Here is a 14,379-nt window from a genome sequence, read left to right on the forward strand (position 1 = left end):
AATTCTTCTTTGTACAACTTCAGTGAAGGAGTACCACATTTCCTTGAACTGAGCATAAGGCAGGGCTAAAACAGCAGAATGAAATTCATCACAACTAAACATACCTTCCTCTTCCTTAATGTCCTTACCAGAACTGTCTATAAAGTTTATTTCTATAGTCTCCAGACAGAAAACCGTATGTGGTGGAAACATACTATAAAAGTTACATAAAACTGACATGAAATCCTGCTTCTTTTGAGAAGGAATTTTTTTAGACCTATGTCATAAACACAATTAGCCACTGCAACTTTAGGCAAAATGTTTCTGAGATGTTGTCTTAGGACTTTTCTGAACATTGTTGCTTTGCAGACATGGGGGAGCTTGACAAAAATACAGATGATATACAGGTGACGAGTTCAACAACTTTTCTCCTTCATTTGTAGTGGTAGTAAAGGAAGCAGATTTCAATTACACACTTCCCGTTCCTCCTCTCTCAGTTGAGGAGACAAGTGAGATCAAGATGTGAAAGGGAAACACTGCTTTGATTCAGGAAGGAATACTGCAACTGTGCTCTTGGTTGCTCGTCAATACACGTCAAGGCTTAGCTACACTGCAGCTTTCTTTATAACCTCTCTGAAAGTGTCTTACATTATGTACTACTCCGTCTGGTTTTAGAAGACAGGCAAATTAATTCCAAGGATGCCTGCTACAACTTTATTATTTAAAGATAAAAAAAAAGGAAAAAAAAAAAAAGGTCTTGAAAAGGAAGCAGTCCTTGGCACTCAGTACAGCTAAAACATAACATGACTTGTTGTTTTGATGCTTACTATCCTGTAAGGGCATGATCCAAAGGCCTCCAAAGTTCATGAACATTTTTTCTTTATCTTCAGTGCACTCTGACTGGGTTCTAAGTATAGGAAATAGCTACAATATTTTTCCTTAAAATAGATTGTTACTTTGTATTAAGCATCTGAAACATATGCTCAGTGCATCCTTTGTCCTAAACATAGTAGAGTGTCATGTGCCCTTGCCTGTTCAAGAGTGTGAATCCTTTTCCGTCTCAGAGCTTGAGTCTCTTTTCTTGCAGGCTCCTTATTTCAGACTTTGTTGAGCAAGGTGCCTACAGCCTCCCTTTTTCAGGGATCCAGCTTTCCTAGATGAAGATAAAACTGGATTTTCAGTCTCAACACTGAGAACACTGAAGTGCATCAGGAACTAGACAGCTGGTGGAATTCAAGCCATAAGTTTTGGGGTCAGATTGCTTAACAATTGAACTATTAGAGAGGGAGAGATATCTGTGAGTCAGATCAAAAGCTCTGTAGGCAAGGTTTGCTATTATCATGGAGATTTCTGGGGTGTTGGGAGAGTCAAACTGCAGTGTATCATTTACCTTCTGGGGCAGGCTGAGGTACTTCACACTTTTTTTACCTCAGCTTTCAATAAGACATGTCATCCTCAGGACAAATGGCCTCCTGAGGTAGTAAACAGTAGGCTGAATAGCCTCCCTGTAACGCAGGAGGAAGCAGTGCCACTTAGATGCTCACAAGTCTGTGGAACCAGACAGGATTCATCCTAGGGTGATGAGGGAGCTGGCGGAAGAGCTCGCCAAGCATCTCTCCATCATTTATCATCAGTCTTGGCTAACTGGGGAGGTCCCAGATGATTGGAGGTTGGCCAGCGTGACACCCACCCATAAAAAGGGCCAGAAGGAGGATCCAGGAAACTACAGGCTAGTCAGTGTGACTTCAGTGCCTGGCAAGGTTATGGAACAGATCGCCTTGAGTGCAATCACATGGCATCTACAGAGTTGCCAGGGGATCAGACCCAGACACCACAAGTTTAGGTGCAGGCAAACAACAACAACAAAAAATCCTTCCTTGTCTGACAGGAACACTACCTCCCAGTCCACACTTAGAGGTCTGAAACTTCAAGGAAGAAGCACCAAAACTACTGAAATTTGGTAGCAGCAGAGAACTTATTTCTGTCTGTTCTAACCTGGTCTGTCTCACTGGGGACTGTTGAAAGGCCTTCCAGGCTTTCTCTGAGCTTTGTTTCCACTGTTGCCACTCCTGCTTCCTGGATGCTCACATTAACATGCATGTATGCAGGATTTTTCTTCCAGTCTTTTTCTCTGTTTTCCTTCTATTCAATTTGTATGAGTAAGAATTTGCTAATGATGTCAAGCTGAAAGCTTCTAAACCTTTAAATGTCCTCTGAAGATTCCCAGTCTTCTCTCATTGTTACAATTCCCCATATGCGTAATGAATCTTGATGGAGACAAAATTACATTGACCTCAAGTCGTTCTGTCGCTATTGAAATGCTCATCACTTACATGCCTTAATTTCAGAAGTAACCCAAGTAATACTGCTCAAAGCCTCTTTGAAATGCAAAAAGTTTTCAACAGTATCTTTGGAGATTTGATTTATTTTAATAATAGCAGATACTGATATGCTCTAAGAGTCAGTTATGGCTGGTCCAAATGATTTTTAGAACACATACAAATAATTTAAGTAATACTTTGTGATAGGAATGGCTTTGTGTAAAATTATCTCACATTTGCAGCCTGTCACTAATATTAACTGCTCCCTATCACTGCTCTCCTCTGTTTTCTGAAAAGTAATTGCTACTGCTATCTTAAAGAACAGAATATATTTTGGCATTGTTGTTTATCATCCTTTTTCTCATAATGCATTTTTTATAATCTCAATATCTGAAGAATTTTAATACAGTGCAGATATATAATTTAAACTGCATTCAGAGATGCTATTCTTGGAAGTCCTAGATTTGCTTTTTCTACTGAGGACCCCTTCTTTCAAACTTGCAGTGAGACCTCACTCCATTTCCTTGAGGAAAAGCATACACATGGTCAAGAACATCACCACAATTGGCACTAATTGGGAGCCCTTGAGGAAGTTTGAGCAGAGACCACAATTTTAATAAGCAAGGATATGCAACACACACTCAACACCTTGTGCTGGGTTTCTCCATGGCAGTGTTAGACACATTGTCATGGCAATTGAGATAGTTTGCACTGTGGTGCTTTAGATAATTAGAAGACTTGTTTCCCTGGAATTGCTATTCTGCAACCTTGCACTAAACTCTAGTTTTTCTTAACTCTGTTTCTAAGAGGTAAGAAAGAAAGGCAAAGTTCTTTTTTCAGAAACAACTACAATAGAAAATTCAGCTGCTGCAGTTCATTAGAGACCACTAATTAAATAATCTATATCACCACTCAGTATTAATTAGTGACTTTCAACATCTATAGACTAATGAGACTAATCAAACTTTCAGTCAGTTCCTGCTGTGACTCTCTTGTGTCCTGAAAATTGTTCAGTGTTTTTCTGCCTATGAGTTCTTTACTTTTCAATTACTTCCCAGTAAAAGATTTTAAACATCAAAGTGCAGCAGATGTTTCAGAAGCATAGTAGACCCCACAAGATGCTCTTTGGCACAAAGCAATCTAAAAGATACAGCCACAAAGAGCTCTACTGCATTGGGTGTGCAAGTGGATTTATATGGGAAACTGTTGTACCTGAAACTTTCTTTTCCCCTTCCCTCAAAACTGAGCCTGACTTCTTGTTGCATGAAAGAGGAATGCCATTGCTCCCATAGAGAGATCAACTCAGTGACGAGGTGGAGTATGGCATTTCTAATATTGTCTGAACAGAGCCAAAAGCAGAGTGCAAGGGAAAGAAGCTGCCACCAGCTGCCTTCCACTGTGATAAGAGACGACTGACTGGGGAGAGTAGGGAAGTATTTAGAGTGTATTTTACAAAAAGTAGTGAGTGCAGCTGACAGGCTGGGGATATTGTTGGCTTTTTTGACTGTATAAATATGCTTTTTTATGCAGCAATTCAAGCACAGGCTTTTTAAAAGCATGTGTAACTATTCTTGGTTTGTTTTTGCATGTGTGGCTAATAGCTCTTGGCAGATAGAAAAGGAAACAGGAGAGCCACATGAGATAAGTCCTGGAGTTCCCAGCCACCACACAACCTGCTCTCATTTCAGGGATGTGGTAGCTATAGTCTCACTATTTGGACAAGACAAGGACTTGTTTCTTTTGAACAACAGTGTCTCCAAGCTCCCAATTTTTCCCCACATCCTATTACACTGCTGTTTGACCACAGATAGCCTGACTCTTAGTTATTTGTGTACTCACATAGCATAGATACAGGCCCTGCCTCCGAAAGAATCTAATCCAAAAATGCTCCTGCACATGAGTAAACACAGTCTAGGACAGAAGTTACTAAATTGGTAACAAAACCTGATTATGTAAGTATAGTTTTGTTTAGGGTATTTTTCAAGGTAGTAATAAATTAGGCATTTTTTATTACAGTGATTCTGTCATTTTACCTTCCCTAACCACTGTTTCCTTTCTTCCAGGCATGTGTGTTATAAAAAAACCCACATAATAAAACTATTTCCCCCTTAACAGTATGAAGAACAATGTATGGCATAATATCTGATCCTTTTTCTCCCCACGCCTACCTTCATACCTCCTACACGAGCTGGCTAAAGTGGCTGCAGGAGACTCGACTATCATCAGGTACATTAAACCTAGTTAGGACTCTTGCACTGCGCTCAGAGTGAGCCACACTTGTTCACTGCTACTACACATCAGCTGGTACTTACCTTGCCTAGGCTGGTCTGTGAGGGATATATGGAGCGTGAAGCATAGGCACAGGCTTTATATGAAAGAACTGTTTATTCTTGCAATTTCTCTCCAGGGTTTCTGTATTTTGTCCTTCATCCTATGGCACTGGTGCTGGATCTTAATACAGAGGCAAGAAAACACCACCACTTTGCATCAAATCTAATCAGTTATGCTTGTGTTCATATCAAAGGTCATGTAGATCAGCAGGAAGGTTGGGGCAGGTATAGAGGAAGAGGGAAGAGGGCAGGTTCAGACTAGATATAAGGAAGAAATCTTTTACAATGGGGCATTGGAACAGGTTGCCCAGAGAAGCTAGGCACACCCCTGGAATTGTTCAAGGTCAGGTTGTATAGGGCCCACAGCAATCTGATCTGGTTGAAGATATCCTTGCTCATTTCAGTGAGGCTGGACTTTAAAGTTCCCCTCTAACCCCAAACATTCTATGATTCTATGATTTTCAGTCTTGCAGCTAGTTCTAGTTTCCCTTAGTTACCTGTAATAGGAGTAAGTCTTTTAACTATGATTGGTCTTTAACAAGAGTAACCATACATAAAATGCTGTGGTCCTTTTACAGCAATGTAACAATCAAACCAATGAAGTGTAAAATCAACATTATAAAGCCAGATACTGTTCCAAATGAAGTTAATTGCAGAAGTGCTTTCTGCTGATTAAATATAATGTTATTAACTCTTGGGCCCTAGACATACAGAAATAAAGATAATCTTGGCACAGTACCACTAATAAAGCTTAAGAAGTTAACTTCAAAAACAATTTTTCTATTCCCAAACAGATCCTTGACTTTGTGTCATGAAATCCTATTGAGCCCAAACTTATGTCTCCAGTGTGTTGCTGTGTTGCAATTGCCAGGCAGCTGCATGAATGGGAGTGTGTTTGATGCTGTCCTAAGCACGTGCCAAAAATGTCTAAATCTTTTCAGATCATTCTGAAGATCTCCAGGACTATACCTATGCCCTATGACCATTTTTGTCCTTCTGAACTTCTCCAGCTGTTATCTATTTATTGTCAGGCCCTGCAGCAATTCAGTGGTCAGGAATTGTTTTAGTGCAGATTCTCCTGGCCAGCCACCTTCAGTGACACGAGCATTTTCAGCTTCTTAGTACTGCAATATCAGGTGGGGCAGCTCTGTCCCACTGGAGCTCTCCAGGCTGCCTTTTCTCCTGGCTGTACACATACTGCTGCATCTCAAAAGCCTTTTTGTTACTAAAAATACTATCTTTAAACATTTCCACTCTGGGTCTTCTTTTTCTGAAAGAAAGCTATCCCACTGAAGTAAAACAAAAACAAACCCAAAACAACAACAACAACAAAAACCAAAACCCAAAACCAACTAAAAAATAAACAAAAAAAACCCAAACAAACAAACAAACAAAAAAAAAACAGAGAAGAGAGAAGTCTAAACAGAAGAGATTTAAGTAAACAAACACCATGCAAACTTTTAGGAAACATAGGAGAACAGATGTTTTTAAGTGAGAGGTAATCAATCCAAAATTCATTGTACTGTGACTTAGCCCAGGTACTGATGATAATGATAAATCTGAATTTTGGAAATCAGGCAAACAACAGGAATACAGTACAATACAATTTGATTTGTATAATATGAAAAGCAGGAAACTTGGATTGTTCTGTAGCCTTATGTTCATCATATCAAAAGGAACTGGATATTATGATTTCACTAACAGCGTTTTAAATAACAAAACAACCAAATAACTAAAAAGAAATATACAGTACTAGTAGTTATAAATTCACGCTACTCAGGCAGTATATGGCAATAGCTGGAACACCTGCTGTTCTGTCTATCTCCTGCTCTGGGCTCACGGTTGATGCAAACTCCATTCTCCTTCCTTGTCCTGCTAGGACGACTATTGCAGTTCCCCATCAAATATTGGCAAATCCGAGTAAAATTGCAAAACCAGAACTGGTGTCATGAGCATGACAATAGGACAGCTGAAAAGAAGTGGGTTGTTCCCTAGTTCTTTGTGCGTATGCAGTTTCTTACCCATATATTAGATACAAATTGAGAAATTCAGGCAGCAGGTAACAGCTGAGTAGCCGAGGTCTTCAAAAATAATGACATGTAAAATGGATTCATAAAATGTCTGCTTGGCAGACATGGCCAAACTTAGATATGCAGAATAAGATTTCAAGTGGTTATTCATTCCAGAAAAAAATCGAATTTCTCCGCAGTGTTGGAAAAACTGGTAACTTCAGATCATGTTCTTGACCCAGCAAAAGTGGTAGAGAGGGCTTGTGACAGTGCTTGCTGCTGAGTTGCAGTGAAACTGATAACAAACCATGTATCGTTGTCTGGTCTGAGATGTTTGGAAGTGCTTGGGATTTAGTAGTGCTAAGCAAGAACAAGCTGATCTGGCTCTAACTCTCTGTGCTGCCAGGAGTGGGGGTTGTTAGGGGTTCTGTTTGATCATTAAATGCTTATTAAGGTTATGATCACTTGGTAACTCTTTTCCTCTCCCAGTTATCTTTTCTTGTGTCCCTCCAGCAGCAGAGCTAAAATACAAAAAATAACAAGTATGAAGAAACAGTCTTGTAAGAACAAAACTAAACTAATTTATTGGGACTGGATCTGTGAAATTGCTTTCCAAAACAAGTTAGCAGCCTTGAAAATTCCCAGAGATGCAATGACTGACTTAAATTGAAACTGAAAGGCACATCCTATGAGGCACATTCACCATTAGGATTCATTTCCCTCCGGTTCTTCCCCGAAGAATATCTGTTAAATTTTCCAAGAAGAAAGACATTGTCTTTCTTGTCTTTTGAAGCAGCAAGTGAAGAAAGGGTTTGAGGATTTAGGACTATGATTTGTTCATCTATTAGAAACTTACTTGTTCTTGGAAAGGAAAGCAGAACGTTCCCAAGTCAAATCAGATATTCTTTTGTCCTGGAAAATATTCTGCTACTGATGTAATGAATGGCTGAAGATAGCTGGAAAATACACAGTTACTAAAGGTATTATAAAGCCATAAATTAAACTCCAATCTGTCTAGTGACAAAGTTTGTGCTTGGTTTTGCAGCCATGTTTGACTGTGGAAATTCCAGGATAACTGAGACAGATGACTTTTTGTAGTTCTCCACTGAGTACAAAATATAAGAAAGGTAAACATAAAACAGTAAATCAAATGTTGAAAAAATAAATAAGTACAGAACAGATGGGCAAAAGATGTGTCCAGCTGGCTCCTGAACTCATTTTTTTCTCATTTGAGCAGTAGCCACATGCACATTGAGTTTTGTTCTGAAACCATATTTCCAACACTTGCTCCCACAGGCTTTTTAGATAAATCAGAGAATAAACTCTCTGATAAGATTTTATGCAAACAGTCAAATAGATAGGACCATGTCATCATCATCGTCATTTTTGGGCTGTACAATGCTCTACTCCATATCATGAACCTATTGGCAGTTCACGTGTTCTCTAAATCTCCGTGATCATGTGCACACCCTCAGCTTTCAGTATCACATTCACATGGCCCTTCTCGTGGTACAGTAGCAGGCAAACACACTAAGCAGGTGGTCTCTGGGGCATTCTTTGAGGACAAGTCTCCTTCTGTCTCGCCTACAGCTGTTGATGGTATGTGCATTTTGAGGGCTAGAGAGTTCTGAGGGCAAAGTCTGCAGAAGAACACCATGGCTTTGAAGAAGCCTTGAACTAAAACTATGATTTCAAATTCTGAGGTACAAATACTGTGAATCAAAGTATTTACACTACTTCTGTGGCAGATTTCACAGCACTGTGTAGGAGGGCAAAGAACTACTTTAGCAAGACCAGATGTTTCTTGTTTCTGGTACTGTATAGAACTCTTCATTTTTTCAGCCAATTTTGAAAAAGTAAAGTGGTATGAAAGCTAGTTTCTTGTTCCACATGCAGTTAAGTATACATGGTGCAACTGATAGAAATGTTTGGCCTAGCAGTGCCAGGAATGAATGGGATGGTCCTGGTAATCACGTAATGTGATTTATTGACCTCAGGTACAATCACTAAGAAACAGTTTGGTCTGATGAAACCTTTTGCTGTATGTGGAGAAAGGGAAACCAACCACTCCAACTGTACTCATGACATTTGAAAATATCACTGTATTTTTTTTCTCAAGGAGGATACAATATGATATACCTCCAATGAATATTTCCAAGCTAAATTATTCTGTGATATCATGATCTGTACATTCACAAAGATCCTGGGGAATGAATTTAGAAAAACATAAGGTTGACAGCAAAGGCACTGAAAATACAGACATAAACAGAACCCAGGGATGTGTCCAGCTTGGCTTGAAGCCACATTCTGTACTAGTGAGGAACCACTGCTAAAATCAGTTTCCCCTTGCCATCTCCACCAAGCAGGTGACTCACGGAAAAAACACCAACACTTTTGACTTCATAAATATCCATTTTGGCCTCTTTCTGTTAAGCTGAAACTGATCCAGACTTCAATGGCCTGTGGTGAAATCAAACCAGCACTCCAAGATGAGGAACACTCAGCCCACAGCCTATGATTCAAATCCAGCCCTTGAGATAATTAATCATCAGGCCCATTGACCCTCTTTCCAACTGTCTGCTTTAAGAATTCAGCTTCAGGCAGCCAGAATTAATCTGACAGATGTAGCATCTTGCTCCCAAATGCCATTTTTCCTCAGCAGCTTTTCCTGTGTCTCACTGGGTTGTGTATGTGGGGCAGAGTCTACACAGCATGTGCATCCCTCCACAAAATCACCATAGATTCCCCATCTGATCTGTTCCTGCATCTCAACTTTTTACTGAGAGTCCTGTCAATACCTCTCACTAGGTGACCAGCTAACAAAGCTGTCTTAGTCTGTGCTAAGTACTAAGCTTTCGACCTTTCTCCAAATATTTGGTGGCACTTAGAGAATAAAAATAGGTAGAGACAATGCTCTAACCCTCTGATGAGAATATATGTAGGAGAGAAAAAAAACCCAAAACAAAAACACCAAGATGATGCACAAATTTACAAAGTCAAAATGAGCAATTACTTTTTTTTTTCCTGATAAAAGTGCTTTTAAGATTTATGATTGAACATAGAAAGGGATTTCATGCTTATGGGGTTCTGCCTGCTCCCTAATACGTACTTTGTAATAAATCCACAACTTCAGATACTCTACAAAAGAAGCAGGAAAAAGCAGTGAAGTTTGAAAGGCCTATTTCCTGGCAATTTCTAGTTCAAAAGAATATGTAAAATTACTTTTCTACTATATTTATGCACAAAATCATAGTTGTGCTTCTAAACCTACAATTCTGTGTCATGGAATGAAGCCTAATATCTTGATTGAGGAAAAAAAAACTTCTGTTTTGCCTTGAAACATTTGCATCTGTTTGTTTCATATTTTCTCAGTCTGTTTCCACTACATTTTTCAAAACTTCTGCTGCCAGAATATCTGGAAACAGCTTCTTACATTGACACAATCTTATTTCTCTTAGTAATCTCATTCTCATCAGATATTGGCGAGACAAGTCAAATGATTCAAATGATCCTCTGTGCATTTATTGGAGACTTACCTTTCCTCATAACACGGTAAGCTCACCTGTGTCTGCAGTTGTGCAGCACAGGTTTTGCTACCTCTCTTAACTATGGCAATGCGGAAGACCACATTCTTCCAGATTCACTGAGTTGGTTGGTTTTTACCATATGTTCTGTATGAGAAATTTGTGGTATGTAGTCTCATATTTTCCAGTGGCATTTTGTTGGCAAAGACTGATGACTCCTCCAGGAGTGCTCCCTGTGAGGGGCTTGTCAGGCAGCTGGGATCCCTGCAGGAAAGAGCTGCGGGCTTCCCAGGTGTTCTAGGTGGGGAACTTCCTGGTTAATCTGTTCAGAGACTTGTCAAAGGGAAATGGTGCAGCCTTGTTGAGAACAGTAATATCAGTGTAAGCATGGTGATCCAGGGTAGTTTTAGGCACATAGACAGGTCAACCTTCTGGAAACAGCAGATGAGAAAGGGAGAGAAGGGTGTGAAGAGCAGGACAGCTTTCCTGTGTAGGTGGTCATTTATATCCTTTGGCTGCAGTAAATCCACAGGGACATGAACATTAAACAGGTGTCTAATCTGAGATTGAGTTATTGCATATCATGGATAGCCTTTTCTATGGATTTCCCAGTCCTTTGAACGATGAGATGCTAGCAGTGCTGCAAGTATGTCCCTCATATCCTCACAGGAAAGTCCCCTGGTTCAAGGATGTCCAGTTTTTGCATGGATCAAACAGGGCTCAGCAGCAAAAGCTCTTAGACTCAGATTGTGTTTTGCTGGATTCAGTCGCAGTGCCATACCCCAGAACCTGGGAGTACTTGGGAGTGGAAAAGGTTACCATCTGAACAGCCACTTGTACTGCTCCCTTGTGGAACAGCTGCAATGCAGTGTTTCCTCTTGGTAAGTTTCTTGAGACCCAGATGGCTTTTTGGTGAGGTTAGCTTGTCTGATGACAAACATTACTGATCACTTGCTGGGGACTCTCTTTCCTGCAGAAGAGCCCACCTAGCAGGATGTTCATGCAGTAAAATATCATGGCACCAGGCTGCAAAAGAGAATTACAGGAATAACAATATATGCAATGCTCAAAATGGCTTTGTTGTCATGTAATAACAGCATGGAATGGTCATATACTTTAATGCTGTAATTCCAGTAATTTTATTAATTGAATGACTTTTGTAATCAATGGACAAGATATACAGTACAAGCACATTGCAAACACAATGATTTCATGAAATTGCTGTTCCACTCACTCAGTTCAGGCAAGCCTGATCACTCCCATGAGCTGCAAGCAGACAAATCCCTACTGCTGCTCCTGCAGATACCATCTGTGCTGTCAGTGAGCAAAATGTGGGCCCTCCATAAGAGTCCAGGCTAACTAGTGGTGCTACTGCTTGTTGCAGTTCCAGTGATTTAAAACCAAGGTCTTTTACCAGAGTCTTCAAATGGTTGGTAATCACCAATACTGAGTCAGCATCCTTCCTCTCAAAACCACAAAGAAAATGTATGTATGCATACATGCTATATAGTAAGCAGAGGTTTTTGTGGTCACAACAAGCTGCAGGCATCTAATCTTTACATTGGCCACAGACATCTGTGCACTATATTGTATCACAACTGCCTATTGAACAGAACTGTTCAATGACTCTTTTGGTAGCAGAGTGTGTCAGTAGTGGTGGCTCTTAGCTTGAAGACTTCAGATCATCTGCTCTTTCCAGATGTTAGGAAGAAATTCTTTACTGTGAGGGTGGTGAGGCACTGGAACAGATTGCCTGGAGAAGTTGTGGGTGCTCTGTCTCTGATGTGTTCAAAGCCAGGTTGGATGGGGCCCTGAGTAACTCATTCTAGTTGGTGGCATCCCTGCCCATGGCAGAGGGTTTGGAAACAGATGATTTTTAAGGTCCCTTCCTACCCAAACCATTACAAGATTCTATAATTTTAGTGTGGTCAGCTGCAAAGAAATTTAAATAGGACACAATATAATAAGGTACGTACTGAGTTATTACTTTCTTCCTCATTTTGATAAATAGAGGATAAAAAATTGAAACTGAACCTGTCCCGATTTGAACTACTGTAACTGCATTTGTATAGAATGATCAATACAGGAAGAATTCCTCAAAATCGTATCTGTATTGGTAGTCCTCAACAGGACAGTCATTTAGAAGAATTTGGGAACCTAACTGAAGATTTCCAAAGTCTAACTGACATTAGGATCAAGATAATAGAGAAACTATTATGCTGTTGGCATATGTTTTCTACCTATAGTGCCATTCCTACAATGTTTAAAGGCAGAAAAAAAGAAGGTTTGAGGAATCAATCACTGGTATGACAAACTTAAAAGATGTTTTTCCCCCCAGATTTAAGCAGATCTCATTCAGTGCATAAAGGAGATTTTTCTATATAGTCAGTAGTTAATGTATGCATATTCTGGAAAAACCATAACTTGGAATGATGCCAACAGATTTAATGTAGTAAAACATTATTTTACAATTGTAAAATGAAGGAGATACAAAAAGCCAAGTTTCTATTGTACTTCTGATAAGGTTTTACAGCTTTTCAAAAAAAGAAGTACTGAGAGAAAATTATGTTATTTATATTAGCCGTGATATAAAGCAGCACAAAAACTGTAACATGAAAAAGCAGTGATTTGTTCACTCTGTTAAACACCAACTACCATAACCAGTTGCATGTTTTAAATCACAAGGTAGTTCGTAATTTTGAGTATTTAAATAAATCATATCTGATTAAATACACAAAACCCAAGCTTTCAAATATAATGACTGAAAAGTAATCAGCAACTCATTTCCCCAGGTTCAAATATTAGAGATGCAGTCTAAGAAACTGAATCATGTGCTATAGTGTATTTTGTATCACCGAATGGAGCCTGACATACTATTACCATAAACACTTGAAATAATTGAACATTTAAAGAATACATGGATGCCTTCTAAAGAATTGTGTGTTGTAACTATGCCTTCAACTAGTGGTATGCATTACACACACCACTACAATTTTCTTCACCTGGTAGGAAATATGACCCCCATAGATTGCTATTCTACTTAGTACATAAAAAGGCAAAGCCTCCCTAGTAGTCATTTGTCTCCTATGGAACTCAGTCTTTTCACAAATTATTTGAAGGGAAAATACATTTTTAATTTCTTTAGTTACAGAATTGTCTCATGCATCTCCAAGTTCATGCTGCTGTCGTGTTTAAGAGAAAGAGGCTATGAGAAAAGGTGGTGAAGAAGTGACTAGGCACTGGAGCCCTGCAGACTGTGCCAGACCGTGCGGGTGCTGTTGGACTGACAGCATGTGCATTTCAGAACTTGTGTTAGATTGCAGTTTGATGCCTTTTGAATTTACATTTGTTACCCTTTTCAGCTACTTCCTCACCTCATTCAGAGTATTTCTGGCTGTGTAAGCAACTGTGGGCCATACTGAGCGGACTCTTGTGTGACATCTTGCCAGTCCTCTTTATTCCCTTCCCTGAAACAAACTTTGCAGCATAAAAACTGAGTCATGAGGACATAGATAAATCTGGCCAAGTCTTCTGGTCCACTCTCTATTGTTCTTGTTGCTGATAGATTGTTGTGTACTTATCTAAAGCCTTTCTATTCCACCTCACACTTAACACTTTCACACCGCATACCCTGATGTGCTCAAACACTTGCTTTCTTCTGCTGAATTCCAAATCCTGGAAGCAATCATGAGGGTGGAATGGAGGCATAGCCAGTGATGGTAAAACCAAGTTGATGAAAGAGACTGGCGTGTTGAAAGGTTTGAAAGCAAATGTTTGTAGTCAGAGATTAAAACCACTGCCTATGTGAAATTTCAGCCACATTAAAAAAGGAAGAATATTTATGGAAAATATTTCAGCCATCTCAGAATATTTAAGAACACAGAAAGAGATTGCAGGACTGAGGAAAGAACCAATATGAAAATCAAAACATGTATAAAGGGAATGGAAATGACCTAATCTGAGGTGGAGACAAGAATGATTGTAAGTCAGGGAAAAGTTTGCAGCCTACTGGATCATGAAGTATATACCCAGGTCCAAATGCTTTTACTTTATTAAACTAAAAAATTCTGAGGCTTTAGCCCAAGAACCATTTTGGGAGATTCTCTTAATGCACAAAATATCTAAGTGCATCTAGATTTAAGATTGCACTTAAACAGTTGTTAGAACTGTATAATGTGACTGTCTGAGATTGCAGACAAAAGAGGACTGGCCTTGA

This window comes from Empidonax traillii, unplaced genomic scaffold (assembly GCF_003031625.1).
Source record: "Empidonax traillii isolate 1590-97213 ecotype Southwest subspecies unplaced genomic scaffold, ASM303162v1 scaffold72:size2462915, whole genome shotgun sequence".
NCBI classification, from domain to species: domain Eukaryota; kingdom Metazoa; phylum Chordata; class Aves; order Passeriformes; family Tyrannidae; genus Empidonax; species Empidonax traillii.